The 15,235-nt window shown below is 41.4% G+C and overlaps 1 protein-coding gene across 3 annotated transcripts in view; it reads left to right on the plus strand.

The window, feature by feature from the left end:
* The window catches only part of wech (tripartite motif containing 71 protein wech), a 130,108-nt gene that overhangs the window by 87,479 nt on the left and 27,394 nt on the right, over positions 1–15,235 (plus strand). Inside the window, exons 2-3 of one of the 3 annotated variants that reach the window (XR_010859927.2) lie at positions 2,460–2,595; positions 5,238–5,505. The gene's annotated coding sequence lies outside the window, so the exon portion shown is untranslated. Of the gene's footprint in view, positions 1–2,459; positions 2,596–5,237; positions 5,506–15,235 lie in introns of those variants that run through there. The other 2 variants (XR_011018079.1, XM_067146296.2) reach the window with 2 other exon arrangements.

Genomic DNA, 15,235 nt, shown 5'->3' on the forward strand with positions numbered 1-15,235 from the left:
GTTTTAGACTAATAAATATAAAAATTGACTTCCGGGCGTAACTTGCACGATTGCCAATATCCTTGCTTTCCTTTTAGATTCAAAGAAATACAAAAACGTAGAAACAATTTCAGCTTTCGTCATGAATGGAAAAAAATACACATCAGAAGAAAATAGTGTAACTACTCACCAGGACTTATTCTAATCCTGCGGAAAGGAAACATGACTTATGTTTCTGTGATATGATTCCAAAATCTATTGCTATATTCGTCGAATGTGTCTGTCCGTAACTGCGCAGTTTATACCGCACCCTGTTTCTCTGACGAGGGTTGGTCGGCCGCGGTATGCCAAGATAGAGCGCCAGGCATCGTAAAATGGCGACTGAATGTCTGAAATAGCTGCACATTTGCAGTATAACGAATTTGAGCATTTTCTTTGTAAAACTGACACTATCTAAACAATAGACTTGTAATTCCATGTACCAGATTATATATATTTTTGATATTTATACGTAATTTCTTTTCTATAAGTTTCCTTTATAAAGTTGTCTATGTATTAAGGAATTGTTTTATAAATTAAGCTTTCAAAAGGAACTCTTTGACGATTGCGGACGTATATGCAAAAAATATCCTTTCTACCTAAACTGAAACAGTACGGGCAAAGGCCTACTGGTCAGCAGATTACTTGCCATTTCTTGTCTTGAGCAAGAATTGATCGAATCTTTGGTTTGGGGAGCCCATCGTTGCGTATCCGACATTTTTATTTAACATTTCTGATTTTTTAATATATGGACTTGCCAACTTGTGGAGGAACATCGTATCCATTGATATGCGGCTTTAACTAATTCTAAAAGGAAGATGAACTAGACGGGCAGGGCTCTGGAAGCTTGGGACCTCTGAGGATGGAGAAAAGATGCCAGGGATCGATCGTAATGGCGAACCTTTGTCGAGAGGACCAAGGCCTTTAAAGAGGTCATAGCGAGGATTGTGTACTGTGTGGCGAGGCAGCTTGGTAGGTGTGTTATATGAGACTAGCGGAAATTCAGAATTGAATAGTTCATGTTTTCAAGTACTTTACTTTCAAAGCTCGGAATCCTACCCATACACGTTTTTTGAAACATGTTTCTCACATAAATAGGTAAAAGACGGATGTTCTTTGGTATTCAAATGAGCGACAACGACCTGCTTGTCGAAAAATTTTACATGGCAGTGCTCGAGGGCGGTTGTTTGTTGTCCTCTAAACTGAGAAGACTGAATCCTACCACTGTCAGTGGGAACGTCTAAAGCAGGGCCTCTCAAACGCCCAATATATCACGCGTGGAAACTGGGGCGCCGAGTTCCTGTGCACAGTGCATCGGTCCCATTCGGCTCGGATGTGGAGCGCTACGGAGCAAGTGAGGAAGTGGGAGACAAGCGGAGCGAGCGAGACAGGCGTGGGGAAAAAGAGAGACAGCGCTATTACTCCAAATCGAGGAGTGGGGGTTTGCACTCTGGTCAACCAAGCGAAATCGTCTTTTGCACAGTGCCCTCGGAAATCTAATAGCATCGGGGTCGGAAAAGAACAAGAGTTGACCACGAGAGGTCGGATAGAGTAGCTTAAAGTGATGAGCCTGGCAAAAGTAAGTCGCCAACCCACGCTCCAAAGTTCAGAGCCTTTGGGGTTCCTTTTAGTCGCCTCTTACGACAGGCAGGGGATACCAAGGGTGTTACTCTATCATCCCCACTCACAGAGAGTCAAAAATTTGATTTAACAGCAGTGTTGCCAAGAAATAAGGCTGAAAGAGAAACTTTGGTATATTTTTGGGGCGAAATGTTTATGCAAATTCTGTCGCCAGGAGCTGATAATCAGGTAAGTCATGGTTATAAAATAACCTGCAAGTTCGCAGTTCTAGTCTAAATTACGTTGGGGGGGGGGGGGATTTAGGGCTTCGGACCCCTCAGTTGCCCAGGGGCCCGAATATCCTGTCACCGCGTCAGCGAGGAACATTAGCTGCCTGGGGGACTGTATTTTGTCCGCTCGGCTCCTTGGGCGAATGGTAGCGTATTGGCCTGTTATTCAGAGAGCCCCAGGGTAGATTCCCGGCCAGATCGAGAAGACTTTTTAACTGCGTACGGTTAATTCCTCTGGTTGGAAGTCAAGGTATTTGTGTTCGTCACAGTGCAATTTGAATCTGCAGTACATAGAGTACATCACAGTACCAGTCACCTCGCAGTCACTCAATAGTGTTGGTAGTAGGCTTGGCATCGGGCTGTAAAACTGAGTCAGTTCCATACCCGGTGCCGGCCCCCAATACATAGAAGGCAAAATACCAGGAAGATGTATTTTCTGTTCGTGTGTAAAGTGTATAATTTTTAGTAACATTTAATTATTGCTATTGCCACTGTTAGGAAGAAAAAGCACTAATATATAAAGTAATTTTTGTTAGTCTTTCAACTTCAATTTTACACTCATTGTATGTTTTTTTTTCTCCTTTCTTCCAGTCATTGGGACTGTAGTCGAACTGAGAATGCAGAGTTTAAGTCGGATGCAGCTTCCGTATGATTCAACGGAGCAATATGATGTCTACTTTTACCACTGATTTGGAGATGATCTCCAACTTCCACTTTCAAAGAAAAGGTAAATACTGTTGTTTTTGTTTTTCCTCTTTTTAGTCCCACTAAATATGTTGAATGTCCACGAGTGGCAGAGAAATGGACTGTCACAAGAATGTTGCGTTGTTAATCAGAATTTACAAATCTGGGAAATGACGATTGAAGTTATATTGAGATGTTCTGTATTTAACTGGTACCTTGCAGAGCAGGATTATAGTGATCCTTATTTGACAAATGGGCTCTGATTTATGTCTCTGCCCTTCACAAAAAATCTGTACTCCTTATTTTTCAGCAATAATAATAATAATAATAATAATAATAATAATAATAATAATAATAATAATAATAATAATAATGCAAATGAGGGTTGAGCCTGGACAAAATAAAATACATTAAGGCAACACAATTTAACTAGACAGAAATTTTGGAAGGAATCCTGGTCTTGGTGCTTCATTCAATCATTGAATTTCAATGTTCAAAATATTTGAAAAATAGTGACCAGGCAATCAAATCTAATAATATATTATTATTGTTTTAATAATAATGATTATTATTCTCATGTATAAATTATTCCCTTGCTTACACAAAATTTCGAGAGTACTATAGTACCGGTACCTTAATTAAAACAACTGCCACCGAGCTCGATAGCTGCAGTCGCTTAAGTGCGGCCAGTATCCAGTATTTGGGATATAGTAGGTTCGAACCCCACTGTCGGCAGCCCTGAAAATGGTTTTCCGTGGTTTCCCATTTTCACACCAGGCAAATGCTGGGGCTGTACCTAAAGGACACGGCCGCTTCCTTTGCACTCATAGCCCTTCCCTGTCCCATCGTCGCCATAAGAACTATCTGTGTCGGTGCGACGTAAAGCAAAAAAAAAAAAAAAAAAAAAAGTGACTCATCACCATATCTCTGACACTGCCTAATGTTGGAAGTTCATAATTCGCACAGTAGTTGTCCTGATAGCTTAAGTGCTTACAAAGAAAGGGTTAAAAACACATTTATAAGGATTGAAATGAGGGTTGAACCCCAAAAATTGGAACTATTCATTCAATTTGTCATATGAAGTTGAAATTTCACATAATGGTTCTTTTATTCCTAGATTTTAAATGGCAGATGACTTAAGACTTTTCACTGCTAAGAGGTTTAAATGCAAGTTCACTCCAGAAGCAAAAATATTAATTCCAACAATATTAAATTTCAAGTTAAAATGTCATGTAATGGTTGCTCTTTTATGTATTGGATATTAAATAAGGAAAGATTTTAGGGGGTTGAATAACAGAAAAATGCATGCTAATGCCAGTGAACGTACATTCTATAAATGGCTACTGGTTACCTACCTAGAGACAAATGATTTGTAAATGCAATAGGGAATGCCTCTGGTGTATGGTTTAGACCCTGAAATGTTGTTACATTTTTTGACTTTGATTTCCCACTGTTACTTTATTCTTGTCTAGACTTACAATCTTCAACTTCATTACTCTCTTTGAAAAGTTGTTGGAAGAGGAGGGGGGTGGGGACACGCGGGAATAGCTGTGGAAGATACACATCTGTGCCCTAATTTTGTTTTTATTCCATGAGACAAGCTACTGAATTGTAGTTTTTACATTTTGCCGAAAATATTTATTTAAAAAATATACTTTAACATTATGTATGTAACAATGATTATCTTGATTTAGTGAATATGCTAGGTTTCACATTTGTACAAGTTGTCAGATTAGTTCATTTGCATTTTATACTTGCAAAAGTATTTCTATACAGAACTTTTCACATGGTTATGAGGGTGTTTAAGGGTTGTGGTAAGAATGTAAAGCAGAGGACGTACACGTTTCTGGTAAGACCCCAATTAGAGTATGGTTCCAGTGTATGGGACCCACACCAGGATTACTTGATAAGAAAACTAAAAATGAAAACCAGCATAATTTGTTTGTGATTTCCGACATAAGAGTAGGGTTACGAAAATGTTGCTAGCTTTAGGCTGGGAAGATTTTGGAGTAAGGAGAGTGCTAACTCGACCAAGCAGTATACTCCGACCTGTCAGTGGAAGGATGACGTGAACTGACATTAGTAGACGAATAAACGTGAGTGGAGCTCTTAAAGATAAGGAAAGATCTTCATATGAAGATAAAGTTGGAATTCAGGAGGACAAAAATTAATATATAGGACGAGAAATAAGGGATTGGAATAATTTATCAAGGGAAATTTTCGATGAATTTCAAAGTTCTTTGAAAACATTCAAGAAAAGGCTAGGTAAACATTTGATGGGGAATCTCCTATCTGCACAACAGCCCTAAATGCAGATCATTGATTGATTGATCAAATGCGGAGACAAAGCTATTTTTTGTTCTGTGCTGGACGACACCACAACAACAAAAAAATGAATAAATTGGACTAGAACTCCTTAATTCACTTGCGGCATACACAACAAAAATATATATGTAACTTACGTAATCTAATAATACCGGAAATAGTGTATAATATCGTTTTGCTGAAAGGAAATAAGTTTTGATGACTAGAATAAAAATGTTGTAGGGACACGACTTACGAGTCGGCAACACTGACGTGCAAGGTGGTCACGTAACCAGTTTAAATTATATATATATAAAACCTGCTTATCTAAATATATTGTTCTGTATGTGCCACCACTATTATAGTTTTCTTCGTTTCCAGTAGAGCACCCTCAGTCCTTCCTCTCTACGAGGTCAGTCTACTCCCTCAAGTATCGATCAACACTGATTGATGAGGGTCTTAAAAGCCTGCAGCTCCCGGCAACACCATCCACGAAAACCCATATTGAAGAACTGGTGTACAAAAGACGTGCAAATGTCTCATCATGAACTAAGCTTTTGTTTCCTGTTATGTTATTTAATTTGTAGGTATTTATAAATATATTACTTTTTGGATGATAATTTGAGGCAGATGCACTTTTCATCTATCTTCTGTATACATAAAGCAGAATGTATGTGTCTGTTCTTTATACAAATTCACACCGTCCATCAGTCTAAACCAAATTTTGTACACACCCTACCTTTTAGGTCACCATGTCTACAAAAAACTTGAACACCTCTCTCAATTGGCTAGATTTACGCCCGTTGGCACATTAGAATACGCTAATATAGGCGAAATATATACAAGGGTGGGACAAAGCCTCATGCTAGTGGTGGTGGTGCTGATTTTTGTTTTAAGAGGAAGTACAACTGGGAAACCATAACACTAATTAGAGAGAAAAAATGGAAGGGGTCCGACACTTCGAAAAATGAAGGTATCGGCCAAAGGAAGACAAGGGCCGCGAAGGGCGTGAAAATGAAAGACTCCCTAGGCCTTCATACGTAATACCGTCGGGGTCGGAAAAGGGCAAGAGTTGACGAAGGGAGGTCGGATAGGATAGATGAAAGTGAGGAGTCTGGCACAAGTAAGTGGAAGCAATGCGAGGACTCAGCTAAGGGCCCCGTTGTCGCCAACCCACGCCCCAAAGTTAAGAGCCGTGAGGCCCCTTTTAGTCGCCTCTTACGACCACAGGCCGGGGGGGGGGGGGCAAAGCCTCACGTCGCGAAGAACAAAACTGCTTGTCCCAAGGGACACCGGAAACCATGTTTTAAGGTCCTAAAACTAACAGTTTTCGAGATATTGGCACCTCCCTACGCCCGTTGTAGGAACGGCCGTGACGATGGCAACGTCAACTCGAGGATTCTACAGTAGAATAGGCTCCTGGCCTGGTGTTCGAAATAGGTACGTGCGTGCGTGTAGGCAACGCCGAGGAAAGATACTATTTCATAGACATTTTAAACCCCTACTGGGATATTCGTCTGAACAGAAGTCCCAGTTTCCTGACCACCTTGTTTCACATATTCCTAAAATATCAAGTGCTGTTTCTTGCATTGCGATTTTGATTTCTTCTAGTTTTCCTAGAAGAAATTAAAAAATTGTACTAGTCTTCCTATGCCTTTGCTGGCGGACCTAGCGTTTTCAGTGCACTATGTCTTCTGGTATGGGCTAGAGCAATTTTGTTACTTTCATTAATCTGTCTCAGCTTTATCCTTGGCTTTGACAAAATGAAGGTGACTGAGGTATGAGTAATGTTAGTAATGCCATTCCTTCTGCAGCCAGTCCCTGCTATGAATGGCGTGAAAATATTGCTCATAGGGTTGGTTGGTGCTTGCATTTCAGTGGGCTTGGCAGACTGATATGTAATAGCAACTTCTGGCTCGGTGAGGAAAGCAACGGGAAACTACCTCACTCATTTCCCTAGTATGCCTCTTCAGTGATGCCTAAGCCATCTATGACAGCTGATAGCAGAGCTGTTGAGGATCCAACCAGCCTTCGGGCTGAGGACTAAACAAACAACTAGTTGTCCTATACTTAGCAACGTTTTCACATTCCAAGTCCCTACATTGAATTAATTACGCACTTTCCTGCAAGGATTTCGTTGGATGACGACCTGAGAGGTCTTGCAGCCGTTCTCTCTCCTGCCGGATCTTGGGTTCCGAAGCCCATGATCAGTATTTACAGTTTCGCTCAAGCTTCTATCCACGACTACTAATTTTGGGATTTTGCTTGTGCAGTGGTTTCCCGTTGCCTTCTGCACATCAGGTTAACAGCCGCCCCTAACCTGGAGATCAGATGCTGCCCACAAGCCGCCCACTAGGGATCAGACGCTTGCAGTTATGAATTCCAGTGACATTGCCTCCACTGAGGGGTCATCGCCCTACTAAGAGGGCTCCTCCGCCCGAAGCCGTTGGTCCCCTCATTTGGCTGGGTTATTTCCCGCCGCCCAACACTCGGCGTTGAGACGCTGGATGTATGGCCTACTCAATTACCATAGCAGGATATACCTGGCCAGACGAATTTAGAATAATTTACAGTGGAAGTGAAAAGTCGGAATGAATGGAGTGGCTATTATCTTGCGAAGAAAATGGTCCAGTCACGTGATCAACACATATCATGTGACAGATTGATGATGATCAAAGTGAAAGCCATTCCAGTTGATCTAGTGATCATTCAGGTATACTGCCCAACTTCAAACAGTTCCGATGAAGAGGTAGAGATAGTCTACGAGCAAATTGAAAGCTTGTTGAACTCATAGGAAATAAAGATAATGTGGTCATAATGGGCGATTTCAATGCCTCTGGTTCACATAGCAACTTGAAATATGCTGGTAAATTCGGACTAGGGAACATGAACAAACGAGGTCAGAAACTTCTAGAATTTTGTGAACAGCATGACATGGTCATAATAAACACATTCTTTGAAGTACCTGTCCAAAGAAAATACACATGGAAAGCACATGAATATAATGCACGATATCAGATTTATTATAATGTTAGTAAGACAGCGATATCGAAACCAGATTAAATACAGCCACAGTTATCCAGGACCTGATCTGGACAGCGACCACAATCTTGCAATAGCCAAGTGTGACATTAAGCTAAAGAATACGAAATTGACCCAGCACAAATGGAATAACCAAAGTTTAAAGAACAATGGCATACAAAAGGCATGCAAAATGAAAACTAATCAGTTAGCAGAGAATTTTCATGACAGTGCAAAATAGGAGGAAATAAGGAATGGTATAACTGAAGCTGCTGAGGAAGTGCTGGGAAGAAAACAGTTACAGCCGAGGAAGCCATGGATGACTGATGAAATCATAAACCTTATTCGCGAAAGGAATTAAGGAAAGGAGAGTAGGGAATAAAGAACGGTACAAAGAAATTAGAAATCAGATCACAACAAAGTGTCGCGAAGCAAAGGGGAACTGGATGGAGACAAGCGAGATTATAAAAAAGGACATGATCAGAGGACAGGTGGAAAAGGCATATTTCAGTATCAGAACCCTACAACACAAACCAAAAACCAGAAGCTCCTTAGTCAGAGATAAAATGGGAAACCTCTTGTTCAACACCGAATAAATCTGTGAACGTTGGAAAGAATACATTGAAGACCTGTACTAAGGAAATGATGTAAATAATACAACCATGTACATTGAAAAAGAACACGAGATAGACGAATGCAGAAAGGGTCCCTCAATCACATCTTCAGAGTTTAATGCAGCAATACACAGTCTCCAGGAAAAGCAAGCACCCGGTCCAGATAACATTCCAGCAGAACTTCTGAAACACTTGGCTGACGATATGAAACGTTACCTTTCTCAGCTGGTGTCAGATTGCTTTGAGAATGGCATAGTTCCACCTGACTTTAGTAAAACCAGAACTGGTGCAATACCAAAAAAGAGGAATGCCACGGACTCTTCAGATTATCGAACTGTCACTCTCCTGTCTCATGCTTCAAAAATATTGCTCATCATCATCAAGAATAGAATTAAAGGGAAGTTAGAATACTATATTGATAATGGCCAGTTTGGATTTCGATCAGGGAGGGGTACTAGGGAAGCAATTCTGGCAATACGTTTAATTCTGGAGAGAAGAATTGAGATGAATAGGAAAGTATACGTGACCTTTGTCGACTTAGAGAAAGCTTTTGATCGAGTAGACTGGAAACAACCTTTCCTTAGCATGAAAAATGCAGGAATTGATTGGAAGGATAGACGCCTCATACTAAATTTATACAGAATGCAGAACACTGATTTAGAAATCAGTGGGACAAAGAAAAATGCCAAAATAAGAAGAGGATTTAGGCAAGGATGTCCACTGTCTCCTTATCTCTTCAATATGTTCGTCGAAGAAGCCATCAGTCATGAAGGAGAAAACAACGGGCATCAAAATTAATGACAAACAAGTACACACTATAAGATTTGCTGATGATATTGCCATACTAGCAGAAACAGGTAAAAGTATGCAGAGAATGATCAACATATTAGCAGAAACTTTAGGCAAATGGAACCTCAAAATTAATACAAGGAAAACAAAAACCATGACAATATGTAAAGACAAGAAAACACCTATAACACACTTCAAAATTGGCCCTGATAAAATAGAACAAGTGAAACAATTTTGCTACCTAGGAACCCTGATCACGAGTGATAATCGGAAAAAATCAGAGGATAGCCATGACAAAGAGAGCATTCCAAGATAAAAAGCATCTGCTGCCCAACAAACATACAGATATTAAAACTCGGAAGGCCTTTGCAAAAACCTTTGTATGGAATGTGCTTCTGTATGGTTGCGAAAGCTGGACATCAGGAATGCCAGAAAAGAAAAAACTAGAGGCAATTGAAATGTGGATCTGGAGAACAATGCAGAAGATAAGTTGGACTGAAATGAAGAGCAATACCGAAGTCTTTAGAGAGATAGGAGAAGAACGGAATCTGATAACTGAACTTGAAAACGGAAAATAAAATTTATTGGTCACATTCTGCGCCATGAGAAGTTCCTTTGTAATGTCATTGAAGGAAGAATTGCTGGAAAAAGAGGAAGAGGACGACCCAGAGTGTCTTACTTCAAGAACCTGCTCCTGAGGATGAAGTGCAAGACCTACGCTGGCTCAAGATAGACAACTGTGGCTGCAGCGACAAGGCTTAGCCTTTAGAATATGATGATGACTGGGATATTGCGTATTGTTGATGTCAGTACGGAACAAACTGTGGAATTCATGTTGTAATAACATGAATAATCAATTTAGTGTTAGTTTTGATCCAAATATAAAATTCTTACAAACTGATAAACAGTACTGCATCAGGATATGTTAGTAAAACATGCAATGTGACGACAGTAACACACATGCTACAGCATGTGTTCAAAATGTGCACGCTCACGTCTCCGCATTGTTCATAACGGTCCTGTAGATTATCCAACATGTTGAACATAGTTCGCCGCGAAGACACAAAAATGACCATCTTCTCTCGTAATTCGGGGCCATTTAGCCGACACGAAAAGTGATTGTTTCAGCATGTCCCGTATGTAGGCATCTGGTGGCGTGAGATACAGGATAGTGGGGAGCCGAAGGGCACGGCAATTTTGTGCCCTGGGGAAGAAGATGTGGGCTGTTGTTCATCCATTGTCATATGATAGATTTTTTTAAGATATTCGCTGTTGTAATTTTAGTAGTTTGTCGTGATTTCCCATTGTCACATTAGGCAAATACTGGGTCTCTACCTTAAGGCCACGGTCGCTGCCTTTTCGCTCCTGTCCCTTTCCTATCCCACCGTCGCCTATGTATGTCGGTGCGACTTAAAGTAAAACAGAAAAAAAACTGTTTTGCTGCATACTAAATTTTTAATTTTACAGAAATAATTAGAAACTCACACTATTAGGCAACGTTTTTTTTAGCATAATTGGCAGGAGGGGCAGAGGTGTTAAGATAAGGTAGAATGGTGCATACTAGACTGAACATAACATTTGAAATTGTGTGGCCAGCCCAGTTGATAGGTCTTATGGCGCGATGGGAGAGGTAAGGGCTAGGAGTGGGAAGGAATCGGCCGTGGCCTTAATTAAGGTACCGCCCCAGCATTTGCCTGGTGTGAAAATGGGAAACCACGGAAAAACCATTTTCAGGGCTGCCGACAGTGGGGTTCGAACGCACTCTCTCTCGAATACTGGATATTGACCGCACTGCAGCTATCGAGCTCGGCCTGTTAAATTTTATTACACGTTATGACACTGCGGTGGTGGTGGTGATTATTGTTTTAAGAGGAAGTACAACTAGGCAACCATCCTCTATATAACACTACTCAGAGAGAAAAGAAATGGAAGGGGTCCGACACTTCGAAAAATGAAGGTATCGGCCAAAGAAAGGCAAGGGCCACGAAGGGCGTGAAAATGAGACTCCCTAGCCCTCGCAAACTAATAGCGTCGGGGTCGGAAAAGAACAAGAGTTGACCAAGAGAGGTCGGATAGGATAGATGAACGTGAGGAGCCTGGCACAAGTAAGTGGATGCAATGCCAGGACTCAGCTGAGGGTCCCGTGGTCGCCAACTCACGCTCCAAAGTTCAGAGCCCCTGGGGCCCCTTTTAGTCGCCTCTTACGACAGGCAGGTGATACCGTGGGTGTTATTCTACCGCCCCCACCCACTGGGGGATTATAGCACTGCCTTCGAAAGTCCAGCAGCTCAGCAGGCGTATGAGTCGTGCGGTGTTTGTTAACGCGAAACATTCATGTTTCTTAATTCTTGGATGCAACAACATGAAATTCGTTATCATTGTTATTATTGACTTTGACTATGGAGTAAACAGATCCAGTGGCCAAAGTGCAGAAAAACCTCAGCGTATACAGTTTAGATATAAGTTAATACATTTGAATGCCACGCCAGTCGAATGTGACACACACTATTGTATTCCTGCTATATTAATATATGAGCGTCAGTTGCGTCAGGCGGACAAGACATCGTATTATTAATGTTGCATGGCCAGACTTCATCAACGACTGAAAATAAAATCAGAGATTGCATCCGGGAGATAGTAGGTTCGAATCCCACTATCGGCAGCCCTGAAAATGGTTTTTCGTGGTTTTCCATTTTCACACCAGGCAAATGCTGGGGCTGTACCTTAATTAAGTCCACGGCCACTTCCTTCCAACTCCTAGGCCTTTCCTATCCCATCGTCGCCATAAGACCTATCTGTGTCGGTGCGACGTAAAAAACCCCTAGCAAAAAAAAAAAATCAGAAATATCACAAAACTAGTTTCATATGCTACGAGGTCTAAATCATCATCCGCGAAAAGTATAAGTACATCCAGTTGTGAGATGTCTTTCGAAATTCATTTTTGTAACCTCGATTTGCCTGTAAAGTAAGACTTGTGACGTCCCTCCATATTACATAGATTTCACATTTTCGTTAGAGGCATCAGGTGGTGGTGATTATTGTTTTAAGAGGAAGTACAACTAGGCAACCATCCTCTATTTAACACTAATCAGAGGGAAAAGTGGAAGGGATCCGACACTTCGAAAAATGAAGATATCAGTCAAAGAAAGACAAGGGCCACGAAGGGCGTGAAAATGAGACTCCCTACCCCTCGCAAACTTACAGCGTCGGGGTCGGAAAAGAACAAGAGTTGACCAAGAGAGGTCGGATAGGATAGATGAAAGTGAGGAGCCTGGCACAAGTAAGTGGAAGTAATGCTAGGACTCGGCTAAGGGCCCCGTGGTCGCCAACTCACGCTCCAAAATTCAGATCCCCTGGGGCCCCTTTTAGTCGCCTCTTACGACAGGCAGGGGATAACGGGAGTGTTATTCTACCACCCCCACCCACAGCGGGTTAGAGGCATCATCTTTAGTTTGTGCAACATCGAGGTCCGTCATATCTTGTGTCCTGTTTCCACTAGCTGACGTAAAACAGTAATGTTGTACACCTTGGAACTTCCTTTCTATTCAGACTGCATCCACATAATATCGCCAGAAGGCAAATCCTCAACTACTGTCTCCTTTACGTGCTACGCACGTTTTCCGCGTCAGATTTCACAAGCCATCTTACAGATAACTTGAAAACATCTGAAGTTGCAATCTGTAACCAATATGAATGAGGCTGAGAGAGCAGTCATATCATCAGCTATACTAGGTGACGAATTAGGTTCAGAATTTACTTCAATGCATTTTTCGATGTCATTATGTCTGACATGACTGCGATATAGCCTTTCCTGAAATGAGACCGTCAGTCGCATTTGTTTGAGAAAATAAACATGCGGAATACAGATAGGATCGTCTCATTCGATACTATCCACGATTTTCTGTGAAAAAGTTCCTTTGGACCGTAGGGCGGTTACAGTCAATGTGTTAATACTGAGTATCTTTTACGATATTATATATCAACGAATTTAACCCAAACTGTAGGCTCAAATGAAATGGAAAACAAATTGGAAAAGTTTCATTGTAAGATCTAAATCTGGAAAACCTTGTATTGATTTTTACTGGTAGTGTATCCTCAGCAAAGTCTCATCCTTTCTTTGTGAGTGTTTGAAATGAAGTTTTTCCATCCATCCTTCTCTTTGTTGTATGCATTGTATCAAATAAATGTTTTGAAGTACTGTAATATGTTTTGAGCAGTGTTGTGACTGCTTACCAGGTTAGCATGTTTGATCGACATGTCGATTCGCTTGAACAAGTTATCTATTATAACCTCGGAGGATTCTTGGTAAGTGTATGCTCGAAAGTTATGTATAACAGGCTTACTACATTATCTTACTGACAAAGATATTGGAACACCTTCGGCTGATGCCTCAGTTGATACACCTTGGCTTGTTAGAGTGTAAGTCAGTGACTACAGGATGCCATGCATTGATTTGTGGATTTAGTAACTTGGAAGTGTTAAAGTTTGATCTAAGATTCAAGCAGCTCCCAGCTGATCTTACAGCTAGTGATGTGAAGAATAAAACATCTTCAACTTATGTTCTACAACTGTCAGGATGTTTAATCTTTGGAATTCCTGAGTCAACAACGTTTAAGGGTGTGTTGACGTGGTATAGCTTTGTAGTTTCAGGGTGTGTCTTCAAGAGTATTGTACTTGTTGTTCTTGTAAAACCATATTGCCATCCCTGCAGCCCTAGGTGTTACTCTCGACAGGAGTAGGCTATGTACAGACACTGCCCCTACCTCATCATCCTACATGCAAACGCGCAGGTCGCCCATGGGTTTCAAATTGTAAGATATAAACCAGGCGTGCCGAACATGTCCTGACACAGTCCCGCCGACACTAAAAGCCGCAAGACACAGATGAATAGACTTGCTCTTTGAAGCTTTTGGCGTTGTCACCACTTCCAGGGTGACATTCAGCTCACTCGACAAATTTCGTTGAAGATCAGTTGCAGTTGCATTTTGTTGTTGAGTTTTGTGCAGTGGCACAGACTTCGAAGGGGGGGGGGTGTGTGTGCAAGGCCTTTTCTGCCCCCTCCCCCCCCATTCAAGTCCCCATAAACGCGGAGTTCGGTACTTCGGAGCCCCGAGTGAGAACTACAGCGTAAAAAGATTTCTCAGGTTTGCTGCGGGAAGGGTTGAACTGCGCTGATGGGGTTATACCCAGGGAGATGTGGTGGTGATTGTTTTAAGAGGAAGTACAACTGGGCAACCATCCACTATATAACACTAATCAGAGGAAAAAAATGAAGGTATCGGCCAAAGGAAGACAAGGGCCACTAAGGGCATGAAAATGAAAGACTCCCTAGGCCTCCATACGTAATACCGTCGGGGTCGGAAAAGAACAAGAATTGACCAAGGGAGGTCGGATAGGATAGATGAAAGTAAGGCGCCTGGCACAAGTAAGTGGAAGCAATGCCAGTACTCAGCCGAGGGCCCTGTGGTCGCCAACCCATGCTCCAGAGTTCAGAGCCCTTGGGGCCCATTTTAGTAGCCTCTTACGACAGGCAGGGGATACCGTGGGTGTTATTCTACCGCCCCCACCCACAGGGGGAATAATTATACATAGGGAGTCCGGTGAGCTCTCCCCAATGGATTCGGTAGATGATTTTATATCGAGGAATGAAATTAGTTAACCGGGTATCCCTTCAAAGAACTAATTTCCCATTGGAGACTTTTCACGTGCTACATCTGGTGGTAAAGCTATTATCATGAAATGAACAATATACAGTTATGTATTTATGAAGCAAGTTCTACCTTTTTTGACTTGATTATTTTCGATAGCTTCGTACATAAGACATTCCTTCAAAATATTCATGAATAAAGTTCTATTTTTCTCTTTACTTGTGAATATTATTGAAAACTGTGTGCATTAGACTTGTTCAAAAATGTATTTGAGAAACAAGCTTTATTGTTTTGGTTTTTCTGTTTG

The sequence above is a fragment of the Anabrus simplex genome, chromosome 4 (assembly GCF_040414725.1).
Source record: "Anabrus simplex isolate iqAnaSimp1 chromosome 4, ASM4041472v1, whole genome shotgun sequence".
NCBI classification, from domain to species: domain Eukaryota; kingdom Metazoa; phylum Arthropoda; class Insecta; order Orthoptera; family Tettigoniidae; genus Anabrus; species Anabrus simplex.